The sequence below is a fragment of the Acinonyx jubatus genome, chromosome C2 (assembly GCF_027475565.1).
Source record: "Acinonyx jubatus isolate Ajub_Pintada_27869175 chromosome C2, VMU_Ajub_asm_v1.0, whole genome shotgun sequence".
NCBI classification, from domain to species: Eukaryota; Metazoa; Chordata; class Mammalia; order Carnivora; family Felidae; genus Acinonyx; species Acinonyx jubatus.
The window spans coordinates 66,707,617-66,722,430 of record NC_069384.1 but is presented as its reverse complement, the minus strand read 5'-3'; the positions used below and the strand labels follow the sequence as shown (position 1 = coordinate 66,722,430).

Genomic DNA, 14,814 nt, shown 5'->3' with positions numbered 1-14,814 from the left:
AGCCATCATTTTCTATACCTGAATGACAGTCTCCTATCTGGTCTCCCTGTTTTCACTCTTACTCTAAAATAATCAGTTTCCCCCCCATTTTTCATATAGCAGTTAATCTTTTAAACACCAAAAGTGATCTGCTTCTTCATCCCCATTTTGTATGACTCTCCCTTTGTTTATTATTTTTAATCACCCTAATTTCTTACCTGTTCCTGCAACACAGCAAGCTCTTTGGCCTTGGTGTTACCTCTACTTGGAATGCTTTTCTCCTGGCTGCCTCCTTCTCATCCTCTGATCTGACCTTAAATGTCACTTCCATAGGTAAGTCTTTCCTGACTACTCTGTCAGAAGTTGCCCTCACCCCATTTGTCTGTTTTTTTCTTCATAGCACTTATATCTATAATCACCCACTCTGAAACATGTAATTGTAATTTGCAAATGCAAACATGTGATTGTTTATCTGTTTGCTTATTATCGACTCTCTAGCTCCAAATCTAGATTCTAACTCCTTGAAGGTAAGGACCTGTCTCTCTTGTTCACAGCTGAATCCTCAGGAATTAGCATAGTGTCTAAAATTTTGTAGGGGCTCAGTACATATTTATGATGAATGAATGAGTAGGTTATTTATACCCCCGCTCCTTTCCTACCTTCTACATCCAGTTCATCATGAGATGCTGTAGATTTTGCTCTTAATTAACTCTTGATTTTTTCCACTTCTTTCCAGCTCCACCACTACCACCCTAGGTGAAGCTGCCATCAACCCTCACGTGGCCTGCTGTAATGGCTTCTCACATTGCACCCCTGCATTCAGTTGGGCTCTCCTCCAATCCATTCTTCTCCTTGCAGTGGGAGTGATCTTTGAATACAGAAATTTAGTCATTTCATGTTCTTGCTTAAATCACTTCATTGGCTTCCTTTGCTGTGAAGGTCAAGACCACAGTTCTTATGGTGGTCTGCAAGGCCCTGAGCCCCCAACCTCATTTTCTTCTCTACAACCTTTATTCTCATTATTCCAGATGTGACCATGCTCTGTTTCTTCCAGCCGCAAGACCTTTGCATCTGTTTATCCACTGCGAATCTGCTCCTCCCCATTCTTTGCTACACAAGTCCTGTTCATTATTTGGATCTCAGCTCACATGTCATGTACTTAAGAAAACTCCCTGAACCCTCCTTTCATCCACACAAGATTGGGTCCACTCGGCTACATAGAATTATACTTTCCCATCATTGCACTTAAAACAAGTTCTAATAGGACACTTATTTCCTATTTGTTAAATTATTTGTTTATGGCTTGTTGCCTTCATAGTAAGCTCTATGGGGATAAGGGTTATGTCTGTTTGGTTCACTGTTATATCTCCAGTGGATAGCATAATGCCTTATATGTAGAAAATACATAAATATATGTTGAATGAATGAATATAAATTAAAAAACAAAATTCCAAATGGTGAAATTAAATCTATAAATTATATATGAGTAACATTAGCTCATTATTGATGAGGCACTCTTTCATCTGCCAAAAGTTGCTGATAGTATATACACTGACATCTTTATAACTTACGGAGTCTATACATTTCAATTTTTGTATTAATAAGAACATCAAAAATACTAGTTAACATTTATTGAGCACTTTTTATGTGCCAGACTGTACTAGTGCCTGAAAGTTAGTCCTCCCAACCACCTATTAGGATGGTACAGTTATTATTGCCATTTTCGTAGATGAGGTAAGTATAGTTTCTAATTTTTCTAGCCCTTTTTAATGCATCATGGGAACTCCTAACTGTTCTCAGATTCCCTTATTTTCTGAAAGACAGTGTCAAAAAAACCTTTCAGGTAAATATTAAGTTGACCAGATCCTTTTAAAATTCCAAAACAGACACCCCAGACTGAGATCATCACTACCCCCTTCCCCTAGGCTACTGAAAGGGAGAAATGCCAGTGGTGGTGATTCAAACTATGCCCCAGCCATTCCCTTGCCCACACTCCGGTATTGGAAAAATCAGGTAAAATGATCATGAGGTCAAGGGCAAGGCATCCTTGAAGGGATAAACCTGCAGCCCAAGGAAACTAGAAAGGGAGAGAGTAGTTCTATCCACTTATGCTTTGATGATGTGGCTGTCCATAGAGTGACTGTAGGAGGTGTGCCCATCAAGAAACAAGATTAATTTGACAAACATACTTAAATAACAGTGCCTTACATTTGTATAGGGCTTGACAGTTTACAAAAGTGCTTTCGTGTCTGTGACCTAGTTTGATTCTCATAACAGCTCATGAAAAGTAGACATTATGAACATCGCATTAAGATGAGCAAACAGAGGCTCCTCAAGGGTAAGGACCTGATGGAGGCCCACAGCTCTCAAGGGACACAGTCCTAGCTTAGTTCTGGAGGTTATGGTTCCCAAGGCTTCTGCCATCCCATGCACATATCCTTCAGAGACAGCCCCTCGAGGGCAGCTCTTGTTGGAGTTCAGAGCACATCTGTTATGGGTGCCTCTCATAGAGCCAATTTCTGAGCTGTCCAAGAAAACCAATTACACCTGACTTGGCACCAAACTCTTGTCACTCAGCTTAATCATTACCTTATTTGCCAGATTTAGCTGGCTCTTAGCAACTTTGACCTATTTCCAAAAGTCAAATCCTTCCTCAAAGGTGGACACTTTGTCAAAACTGATGATATTCAAAAGAATGGGATATATAGAGAAATGGCTGGATTATCCACCAAATATTAATGATGGACTTTTAGCTGTTTATTTTTTTTTTAATTTTTTTTAACGTTTATTTATTTTTGAGACAGAGAGACAGAGCATGAACGGGGGAGGGCCAGAGAGAGAGGGAGGCACAGAATCTGAAGCAGGCTCCAGGCTCTGAGCTGTCAGCACAGAGCCTGACGCGGGGCTCGAACTCACAGACCGTGAGATCATGACCTGAGCCAAAGTCGGACGCTTAACCGACTGAGCCACCCAGGCGCCCCTACTTTTAGCTGTTTAAAAGGCTTTTAATTTTTGTTCTTTTCTGCCTTACTTGAAATCTCTATAATAAACTGTGTTTTGCTTTAATATTTATTTATTTTTAATGTTTATTTATTTGTTTTTGACAGAAAGAGAGAGACAGCATATGTACATGAGTGGGGGAGGGGCAGAGTGAGAGAGGGAGACAGAGAATGCCAAGCAGGCTTTGCACTGTCAACATAAGCCTGATGCCAGGCTTGAACTCACGAACTCTGAGATCATGACCTAAGCCAAAATCAAGAGTCAGATGCTCAAATGACTGAGCCACCCAGGCCTCCCAGCCATGTTTTGCTTTAATGAGAAACAATAGGAACAGATTTCTTACAGAAAAATGTTGGAAGCAAATATTGCAGAATATTAACAGTAAGTAATTTTGACTTGTAGATATCAATGATTGTCACTTGTGTGGGCATGTGTTTTCCTGCACTGAACCCCCCAACAATCTTTTGATCTTTTGAGCAACAGAAGTGTCATCCAATATATGGAAAGCCTTTCAAGGTGCTTTACTTAAAAGGAGACAACACTCATTTGGCTGTGCACACACCGGTGTGTTGATTTAAAATAAATTAGTAAGTAATTTTATGCCTCATCCATAGCCCACCTGTACAGTTGTGCCCTTGGTTCACTCCTTGAGGCAGAAGGCCACAATCATGGCATGGCTCAGCTTTCTCATATGTGTGGGCAAAGACTCTCTTTCCATCTGTTATTCCAAGTAGTGAGGCAGCCATATTTTGGAGAATAGCCAAGGCAATGATAAAACTACTGCTTCCTTTCTTCTACCCTCCCCCTTAGTGGTCCAGAAAACTCTGGTTAATGTCCTTCCAGTGGCACAGATTAGTCTCTTGGTGATGCATTCCACACTCCTGAGGTTAATAAATGACTCTAAAGAAAAGCAAGTAATTTATCATGGGCTTTTGTTGTGACCCTTAATCCAGTCAATGAAAAAATACTGTGCTATGGGTGCTTTCAAATAAGGAATTGGTCTCACTGCCCCATTACCACGTGTCCAGTTAGGGGACATGGCCTTTTCCTTGTTACTTTCATTCCAAGAAGTCCTTAGCAGCCAAGAGAGATTTTATTTGGCTAATGTCTCACCATTAGAATCTAGACTGTAAAGCATTCCTGTACAATCTAAGTACAAAGTGAATGACAACTGAATTTACCTGAATAGTAGTATATCTTTCTCTGTAGGGCTAGAGTTGGGACTTCAATGTGTTCTGCCTATGTCATAAGATGATCTTGATGTTCTGGGTCCATTCCCATCCCTCCTACCCAGTCCACTCTCTCCTTAGGATTTTTTAACATTTTGAACTAAGAACAGTAAGGTTGTGTCTGCATCCTCTTGTCTGAGTCATCCAAGTGATAGACTGGAGAACTTGGTTCTCTTCCAGCTCAGAAACTGCCTGTCCATACTCCCTTTTAAGATACCATAAAGCTACAATAGATGTTCTGAGGAAAGAAAGCTTTTTTTTTTTTCCAGAGGCCAGCACAAATTGCAGACTTTAATGAGCAAAATGGGTATTCTCCATTAAAGATTCTCTAAAAAATCTTCAAGTAGATACTGTAGGTAGAAAAAAGACAGCAGAGTCATAAAGTATAAAAAAGACAGCAGAGTCATAAAGTAATTTTCTAAAAGAGCAAATTAAAGAATCTGGCAAATGAAAGATCAGAAGGACAAAGGGATAAGGAAATAGTATACAACAACAACAAAAATGCAAGTACTTCCAAAGGTCACCTTGGAGTTTTCAAAAAGAGAGGATAACACAGGGTCAAGTGTTGAGGAGCTAAATGTGGGTAGACAGTGCACTGATATAGGTCCAGGATAATTGGCAGAATTTGGTCAAGTGGAACAAGCACATGGAAGAAAACAGAAAGATATCTTCACGTGGGGGGCTTGTACCTCTTAGAAACCACAGCTGAAATAGTCAAGAACCAACTTGTGCAAGTCGTCTTAAATTATCTTTGACCTCTTTGCTATGGTTGTCAAATTGGCACATAAAAATGAATGTTGACTTGAGTAATTTAGATAGGTGTTTTTGATACTGGCTTAACAACTATACCCAAATAGTAAGAAAAAAGATAGAAAGGTGTCTATAAAGCCTATAGGCAATATATGGGCCCCAGGGTCAGGTGACTACTAAAGCAGTGGTTTGTTAACAAGGACCAGGAGGACCAAGAACACTATCATACCCATCCTTGGCCTAGACTTCTTATGTCGTATGATGTCCAGGTATATATATTTCAATCTTAAAGAAAGGGATCCAGATAAGCTAGTTCATGTCTAGCTTCAGGACAATGAAAGCTTGAAAATGAAGCCATGAGGAGGAAACATTTGTGGGAATGAACTGTGATAGTTTGTCAGGAGAAAAGAACTCTTAGTTGGGACATGATTGGAGTCCTCAGGATGCTGAAAGAGGTCTTAGGTTTTTTTCTCAGTGGGACCAAGAATAGGACTGGACAGACAGGCAGAAATTCAAGGGAGCCAGATTTTAACGTGATGTAAAAAAGAATTTCCTATCAAAACTGTACAGCAACGTACTAGGTTTTCAAAAGCATGAGAAAAGTTTCCTGTTACAACAATTAAGACTATGCAACAATGGAAATACAGGCCTCCCAAAGTGAGGGGTAAAAGTATTCAGAAAGAGGCTGGATGACCAGGTGTGAGGGAAGTGGAGGGCCGCAGGTGAGTGTGGACGGGTGATCTGCATGTCCCATTGGAAGAATCTACAATTCTAAGAACTATATTGAATTTATACTGTACCTTTCTTTCTGGGAACTTAAAGTACTTTTACTTCTAGCCTCACGAGAGTAGTGAATCACAGAATAATGAAGCAATTTGCTTAAAAACTGTTTGTAGCTAATTTGGGATCAAAACCCTTAATAGGGGTATAATTCTCAATGTTTTCTATACACATACACATATGAAGCTACTTGAGTTTACCTAGAGGCAACGTGCTACATATATCCAAGGCTTTTCAGATTTTATAGGGTAAATATAGGGATACTGATTTATATGTTTTAATATGTCAATAAATTGAATCAAACAGTCCCAGTGACAAACACGTAAAATAAAATAAATGAATGCTGTTACCTAGGTTGACTTCTGGCTAATCACTCTTGCTGTATAGGCCCAACAGGTGAGGACCACCTCTGTGGTTCCTTCCAGCTCTGCTGTATTATACGCTAACTATCAAAGCTAGAGACAGCATTAAGACATGATGTCCAGACAGCCGGCTAGCTCTTGACAGGAAGTTGGCAGGCAGCAGGCATGAGAGGGGAATGGAGACCTTGCACTCTTCTTATTTTTTAGCAGTTGCCGATTTACACCATAGATGAGTAAAAACCCAGTATCAGAAGCATCCTCTGATCTCATTACTATGTGCAGAGTTAGTCTTTGGTTCTCCCTGGCACCTCTGGTATTGCTTTCCCTCCATTAGGGCAATGGATTCAACTTCTTCCTTAACGTGATTCTCCATGTTCCACCCCTGCCACTTCACTGGCCCTGAGCCCATGTGAAAGTGTCTGGCAGGGACTGCAGCTCCTGAAAAGATGAACATGACTTTAAGGCTTGTACTCTTGCAGTACCTTCCCTTTTCTTATCTACTTTAAGAATAAACCCAGTTTATCTGCTTAATAGGAAACTTGCATTAAGTTTGTTACTTCCTGGGGCTTGGGCTTCTGATTTACCCAGCACTTACTGTCTTACTTGGCAGAGGCCCATCTCTGTGGGGAACAGATCTTAGCGAGGAATTGTCACTTAAATGGCCACCCTGTCACTGCCCCCTCCTAAAAGCTATGCAGGTCTCACTGTCATCTTTCCCCTCCATGTCCTTTGTTGGATGCAGATTGAATAATCAGCCCCACCTGATTTATTTGCTTGTTTGTGGACTCCCTTCATACTTTCCCATGAGTTCCTTTCATGTTCTGTCCCAAATCTCCCATTTCCTCCTGTGTTTCCCTTTTTCATTTCTCCCATGTTTGGAGTGGCCATCTGTCATCCTCCAGGGATGGTACTCATGGTTGCAGTCTCCCTCCTTCCTTCTCAGGCACTTTTTTTTTTAATATGTATTTATTTATTTTGAGAGAGAGAGAATGAGTGGAGCAGGGGAGAGAGAGAGGGAGACACAGAATCTGAAGCAGGCTCCAGGCTCTGAGCTATCAGCACAGAGCCTGACACAGGGCTTGAACTCATGAACCGTGAGATCATGTCCCGAGCTGAAGTGAGATAGATGCTCAACCAACTGAGCCACCCAGGCACCCCTCAGGCACTTTAATAATTTTGTTTCCTTGTCTCTGGATTGTCACTGTTGGGATGCTTTAAGGAGCCCGTTAGGGCAGCGTTTCTCTTTTTTCTTTTCTCTTTCTTTTCTTTTCTTTTCTTTTCTTTTCTTTTCTTTTCTTTTCTTTTCTTTTCTTTTCTTTTCTTTTCTTTTCTTTTTTTAAAACCAGAACATTTATCTTGTGACTAATCATTGAATCCTTCAGATGAACTGGATGCTGCAACAGCCACCCTCTTGGGTTTAGGTGTGTTCCTTCACAGAATCCATGTCTGAATCTGCGGCACACAATTTTTGGGTGCCTCTTTTGACCAGTCCCAGTGGCATTTCGTCTTTTAGCTTTGCCACTCCAGTTGTACTTTCTCTTCTGCTTGGCAAGATAGACACATTTGCCACAGGTCAATTTCTGAAGGTGGTAGGACTTAGAGCCACAGCAGCAGCACAATGCGTGCATCTTATTGCAATGCTTTTCAAATGATGACATCCCCTTCATCATATTGTTTCCATGGTGGAGACCAAAAAGAAGACTAGTTTTCAAAGTGTGGTTCTGGGACCAGCAGTATCAGCATCACCTGGGAACTTCTTAGAAATGCAAATTCTCAGTGTGCCTGGGTGGCTCAGTCAGTTAAGTGTCTGACTTCAGCTCAGGTCATGATCTCATAGTTCATGAGTTCAAGCCCTGCATTGGGCTCTGTGCTGACAGCTCAGAGCCTAGAGCCTACTTCAGATTCTGTGTCTCCCTCTCTCTCTGCCCCTCCCTGCTTGCACTCTGTCTCTCTCTCAAAAATAAACAAAACATTTTAAAAAGTTAAAAAAAAAGAAATGCAAATTATCAGTCCCTACCCCAGGGACTCTGAGTCATAAACTCTGGGTTAGGGCCCACCAATGTGTGATTCTGATACCCACTCACTACATTAGGAGGTGGTTTTGGCTGGGACTCAAAACTACTCAAATCCTGACTTCAAGGTTTTGGAGGAAAATGTATCTACAGAGAATATTAGCTGGGGCTCTGGCCCCAAACCCCAGTGTCAAATTCTAGTGGGCCACATGGAAAATCCTTCTTCTTTACTACACTAGCCTAAGTAATCTAGATCTAAGGCCATATGATTTTGCCTCTTGCTCCAAGGCTAAACTTGAGTTGAGCTCTTTCCAATCAAGCATGAGAAAAGTGTGCTCCAAAATATAAGGCAGCTCAGTCACTAGAGATGCCAAACACTATATGTAATGATGAAATGTTAAAAGCCCTCCTTTCAAAATCAGGAACAAGACAAGAATGCCCCATCATCATTTCTCTTTCACATTTTCCCAGAGGTTTTAGACAATTTAGTGATAGGAAGGTATCAAAAGTATAAGGTTTAGAAAAGAAAAATAAAATTATCATTAATTATAGACAAGATAATTTTAGAATCTACACAAAAATAATTAGAATTAATAAGAGAATTTACCAAAGTTTCCAGATATGTAGTAGGTAAAAGTCAATTGCATTTCTATTAATCAATAACAGAAATATATACTTTGTAAATAGATACTATTTATAGTAGAAAAAGTAAGTTTCTCAAGAAGAGAATGCACTAAATATGTATAAGATTTCTTTTTGGAGAGAACTTCACATTACTGAAAGACACTGAAGACAATCTAAATAAATTGATATCTCTGTTCACAGAAGACTCCATATTGTTATCATGTCAATTCTTCCCAAATTGATCTATAGAAACACTACAATTCTAATAAAAATCTCAACAGATATGTGTATGTATACACTTGCCATCAGGTGTGTGTGTGTGTGTGTGTGTGTTGTATGCACACACCTTGACAAACTGCTTCTGTAACTTATGTGGATGAACAAAGGCCTAGAATATTCAATATTTCTGAAGAAGAAGAAAATGGAAGGGAGGCTTACCCTATCAGCTGCCAAAACAATATTATGCTGGAATAACTGAGATAGTTGATAATGGCAGGGAAGCCAAATAGTAAAGAGCAGACAACACAGAAAGAGACTCATGAATCACAGAACCTTGATAATTGACATGGTGTTGTATTGGTGGGAGAAAGAGTGGACTTTGCCTCAACAGTTTTGAGACAGCTGGTTAACCATGTGGGGAAAGTGAATTTGGATCTCTACTCAGATCATGCACAAAAATCAACTGCAATGGTTTGAAGATTTAAAGGTGACAGGCAAAGGACCGGGGGCAGCAGAGTCCCACACCCCCACCTCTATCCCCACCCCTACCCATACTCCCACTTCACCTGCCGCTACTAAACTCCACTCACTCCCAGTTTCCAGGTCGGCAGATGTACTGTTGAATCTCAACAGCGTTACCTTGAACTTAGGGAATCTTTTGAAACAAAAGCAAATCCTGCCATCATGTTGCAGCCCAATACAATGTGAATTTACTTTAAAAAAATAAATGTGTTCTTCTCTGCCATTTTTAAGACAAGATTTCCATTAGCAAGGCATTCTATTTCCCATTAATCAAAGTTTATGGTTCACACAAAAAAATTTAGAAGAAAATATAAAATGTCTTATAACCCCAAGCATGGAAAGATTTCTTAAACAAGTTTTAAAAAGCACAAATAATAAAAGGTGACAAATTCAATTACATTAAACTAAGAACTGTTAATGAAAAGATCAAAAAAAAAAATCCTAAAAGGGAAAAGACAGGCTGCAAACAGGAAGGGGATAGTTGTAGCAATGTAACTGAAAAAGGAGTAGTATCTAGACTATACAGCATTCCTATTGAAAGAAAAAATAGAAACCTCCCAATGTCAAAGCAATGGGTAAAAGACATGAACAGGCATTTCAGAGAAATATGAATAGACAAAGAAGCACATATACATTGGTAATCAAGTTAAAACCACAACAATTTGGCAACAACTCAATTATTGGCAAGGATGTGGATAAAGGAGAACTGGCATACACTAATGATGGAAGTTTCAATTGGCAAAATCACTTTGAAGATTCATGTCACATTACGTAGTAAACATGAAGATGTGCATACTCTGAGCCTAGCACTTTTATCCCTAGGTAGAATGCCCTAGAGACTCTTGTATATGTGCCAAGGAATCATGTACAAAACTGTTTATAATAACATTTAAAAAATAACATCAGAAAATTTCAAATACCAATTGCTGATCTACAGGAGAATAGATAAGCTTTGGCACACTCAGAGTGAAATTCTGTGCAGCAGTGAAAATGGAACCAGAGCTATAGTCATTAACATGGATTATTTAACAAATACAATATTTTTAAAAATGCACATTGGAGAATGCAAACAGCATGATTCCATTTGTACAAATACAAAATTCAAAACAATGCAAGTTAAACTATTGTTTAGGGATACAGATGTTTTTGATATAATATAGGCATTTAAAAAAATCACTGTCATTCTTCAAAACCATGCATTAATAGTAACAGAAATTATGGACTGTTTTCCTTATGGAAAAAATTCTAGATAACTTTGTAAACAGAATATTAATAAAACCAATACAAATCCTAATAAAAACATTAGTATAATTACAAGACATATTACATTCTTAATAAGTAAATATGTCTGCAAACATTAGAATTTATCCTATAGAAAAGAGGAAGATAGCTTTTTAGAAGAAGGCTTAAGGAAGGTTGAGGAAGCTGCTTTTGGGCAAAGATCCTAAGCCTGAAAATCAGGAAGAACTGTGTAACAAACACTTCCTATTTAGGTATAAGCACTTCCCAGATAGGGTATAAGTCTAAAAGAAGTCAAGAGAAGAACTTGGGATGGGTAGGTTTTGTGTACAGAAATTCACAGTTTGATGCCTTCAGCTGTGTTAGTATACTTTGAGTTAAGGAGCTACTGCTCCTTAGTAGTACTGAACATTTATGTGTGGAGAAAAACGTTATATAAACAATGTAACTTTTGTGTATATTGACACAATTCCCTTACTCATTGTATTAAAGTAACACAAGTTGTAGCATAATGAACTGAACATACATATATTTCATAAAACTATAAAGTAAAGGAATGTGAAATACAAATTTGGCAGTAGTTCATCTCTTTGGAGAAAGGAACAGGATGGGCTTGATTAGAGGCACAGAGGGGTTCCAAAGAATTAATATTCTTAAGCTGATTATGGGCATGCAAGTATCCATTTTATTATTATTCTTTAATATTCATATAATATATATACATTACATATCTCTAGTATGAATATTTCATAATAAGTCAAGCAATGTTTGATATTTTCATTGTAAAATGTTAGGAAAATATAAAATGAAGAATCAAAAATTGAAGTTAGTTATGTAATTTACTAGGAAAAGAAAATAAGTGTTTTTTGTTTTAAAAACAAGAATTGCTACCTGTAAAATATGCTAGCAATGTACAAAAGTATAAAGAAGAAATCAAAAGAAACAGAAAATTAAAAATCACCCCAAAGTCCATCACCAAGAGATCTTTTGATGACTATATATACACATACATGTATAATTTTACAGAAAGGGGATCATGTCATAAATTCTGGTCTGCAGCCCAGTTTTTTTCATTAAACAATATGTATTTCTTTCCATACATATGTAATAGTCATATTTAATGACTTCATAGTGATTAGTGGTATATCAAACTTACATAACCAAGCATTTACTGCTGGGTATTTAAGACATTTCTTAGTTTCTTTTTGCTATTACAACCAATATTTCAATTAACATATTTTCAAATACTTCTTTAACACTTGTTCAGTTACATTATTCTTATTATTATTAGAGATGGAAATACTGTGTCATGAGCTTTTTTGTGTTTGTTTTTGGTCAGGGATAATTTTCTCTTTTCAAAGATTACTTGCTTTTAAAAAAAACCCAATATATACATTTTTTAAATACAAGGAGTGCTAACTGATATTTTGTTTTAGTAAGTTATTTTCTAAGGTTAAACTATTCCTTCTACAATTGGTTATGCTCTAAAGAAAAAGCATGAATTAGAAAGCTCCACACCCCCCTCAGGGAGCCTGAGTGGTGGAACTTGTTTTTAAAATATCTGAAAAAAAAAACACTTCAGAGAAGGTCCAAATCAAAGGCTGAAATGATTAGACTAAGGATTACCAGCTGAATGGAAAGTATAAATAGATGAAAGACAGACAGGTGGACTCTCTAGAAGCAGAAATGGGGACTTAAAAGGGGTCAATGAAGGAAGCCAGCAGAGAGATGATCAAAGTGATGAGAGCAGAAGGAAAAGCTGAAGGAAGAATGGGAGGCACTTTCCAAAGACACCTTGAGACCTGAAAGAAGGGGAGGCAATGTGGTGAGTTGGAGGAGATGGATGTGAGTCAGCTGCAGGAGGCGGTTGGAAGGTGATCAGGCCAAGAAACCAAAGTGCACTGAGTCAGAGAAAAAAACTAACGAAAGCCTGCATTAAAGAAACCAAGAAGATGGAACTCAAATGTCAGTAGAAATGGTTGTTTGTGGAGGAAATAATAAATATAAAAAGGAGCACTGGTAAATATGAACAGCATTCATAGATCTTATAATTTAAAAAAAGTGTGAAATTTTCTTCACAGTGTGAGTGAAGTTAAGGAAAAGTGGCTACTGCTCTAGAGGAAAAATGAGGGCTATCAGGGTTCACACAACCAGGTAGCAGAGGGAAGAGAGGATGTTTAGTTAGTTTAGACCACGAAAAGGATTTGGATCAAACAAGCTCTGAATTTGCTACCTGAACCACAGGGCACAAAATACCAGACAAGAACTTAGTTTCATGCAGACATTTCCAACACATATGATCAGCTCCCCAGCTTAGCCCCACAGGTGGGTGGACAAAAAGAACAATCCAAGAAGTCTTTAGCATAAAAACATTAACAGAGGGAATGCCCAAGATGGAGTGCCAAAGATTCTATGTCTTCAAACAACACACAGACATTTTTCCAATTAAAGAAGAAAAATAACTTTTAAAAAGCTTCAATGTCAATTTGAAAGGTGCACAATAAAAACAATAAAAGAAAGTAAAAATTAATCTTAGTTCTATCCCCTTAATCTCAAAACTCTTTGCATTTTTGATGTATACTTCATATCTGTGTCTCTTGCTCTGTGTCATTTCTCTTTGAATCTGTTTTGTAGTATCTGTTTTTACAAAAATGGGTGTAATCTGAAATCCTATAGTAGTTACTATATCCTGCACACATTTCTATGCCACTGAATATTCTTTTTCCAAATAATTTTTAATGACTACTTGGTACTTCATTACCTCTGTGTATCATATTTATTTTCCTCTGTTGGACATGGAACATATTTCAATTTTTCATATTATGAATATTGCTTCCTTGAACTCCCTTAGGGTTAAATCTTTGCACACATTAATGATTATTTCCTTAGCATAAATTCAGTCATGGGAATTGCTAGATTAAAAGGATAAGAACATTCAAAAAGATTATAATATGCGTCGCCAAATTGCCTTCAATAAGGGTGTTTCCATTTATACCATCATGGCAGTATATGAGAGAACTTTTGGCAAAATTATCGCGTTTTTTGAAGAATAGAACAAAGCTCCCAGAAACTAAATTTTGACTATGGGCTTTGGAATTATGTGACAAATGTTTGAATGTAGGCTGTTCCACTTACTGGCCGTGAGACCTCAGGCAAGTCACTTAACCTCACTAAACCTCAGTTTCTCCATTGTATTGGGATAATACCTAACTAAAGTTTTTGATAGGATCAAACAAAGTAAGGTATAAAAATGCTTAGCACAATACATTGTAAACACTAAAGAAACAGTAAATGGTATTCCTTAGAATTTTTTTCTTAGGGTTTCACACTGAAAGCTACCAAGAATAGCACATGGAATGAGGCACCAAACAGAAGGAATTCAGACTACAGGAGGTACTGAAGGAAAGCATCAGGGCCACCACAAAAGTGGCTCACAAATGTGGGTCAGAAAAAAACCTTCTGAAAAAAAGAAAACTAATTGAATCTACCATAATGTACTAGTGCTGTCATTTTAGCAGTGTAGCTACATGAGGCTATAACACAAACACAACCTGTACTTTCCTACTAATGGACAGGGAGGAAATGAAAGCACCATGGGAAATCTCACTCTTTGGCTATGAGGCCCAGCTGCTCTGCAGACACCTTACAAGGAGATAATGAAAATTACAAAAGGAAGATTTTAAACCCTGAGATGTATAAGCTGTCATGGGGGGTTGATAACACCATTCAAGCAATAACAGGAATAATGACCTCAAAAAGAAGGAGGAACGCAGGAATGGAAGGAGGGAGGGAAGGAGGGGAAGAAGGGAAGGGAGAAAATACCAAAGTGTACAGACCAAATGGATGGGTCCCACCATACTGGCCCTAATAGATTTCATTAGGGGAAATAGTTCCACAGATGTATAAATTGGAAATAGGCAGTTGAGAACTCCTGACATACTTGAATGAAGACAAGGATGCAGAGTGAAACTGGGAAGCAAAATAATGGAAATGGAATTTGAGTAAATATGGAGGGAGAGGGGTGGTACCTGGAAACCCTCAAGAAGAACCAAGTGTTATAGGGCATTGCTAGTGCTTCTCTGCCAAATGCAGGGCCTC

At 38.2% G+C, this 14,814-nt stretch overlaps 2 protein-coding genes and 1 pseudogene across 6 annotated transcripts in view; 1 reads left to right on the top strand and 2 right to left on the bottom strand.

The window, feature by feature from the left end:
• ILDR1 (immunoglobulin like domain containing receptor 1) overlaps window positions 1-14,814 on the top strand; it is a 290,612-nt gene that overhangs the window by 104,905 nt on the left and 170,893 nt on the right. The gene's annotated exons all lie outside the window — the stretch shown is intronic.
• CASR (calcium sensing receptor) overlaps window positions 1-14,814 on the bottom strand; it is an 80,437-nt gene that overhangs the window by 53,582 nt on the left and 12,041 nt on the right. The window contains exon 1 of one of the 4 annotated variants that reach the window (XM_053220925.1): window positions 639-1,227. The exons of the other annotated variants lie outside the window; for them this stretch is intronic. The gene's annotated coding sequence lies outside the window, so the exon portion shown is untranslated. Of the gene's footprint in view, window positions 1-638; window positions 1,228-14,814 lie in introns of those variants that run through there. 4 annotated transcript variants of the gene reach the window in all.
• On the bottom strand, window positions 4,598-11,739 carry LOC128315194 (60S ribosomal protein L37-like; annotated as a pseudogene).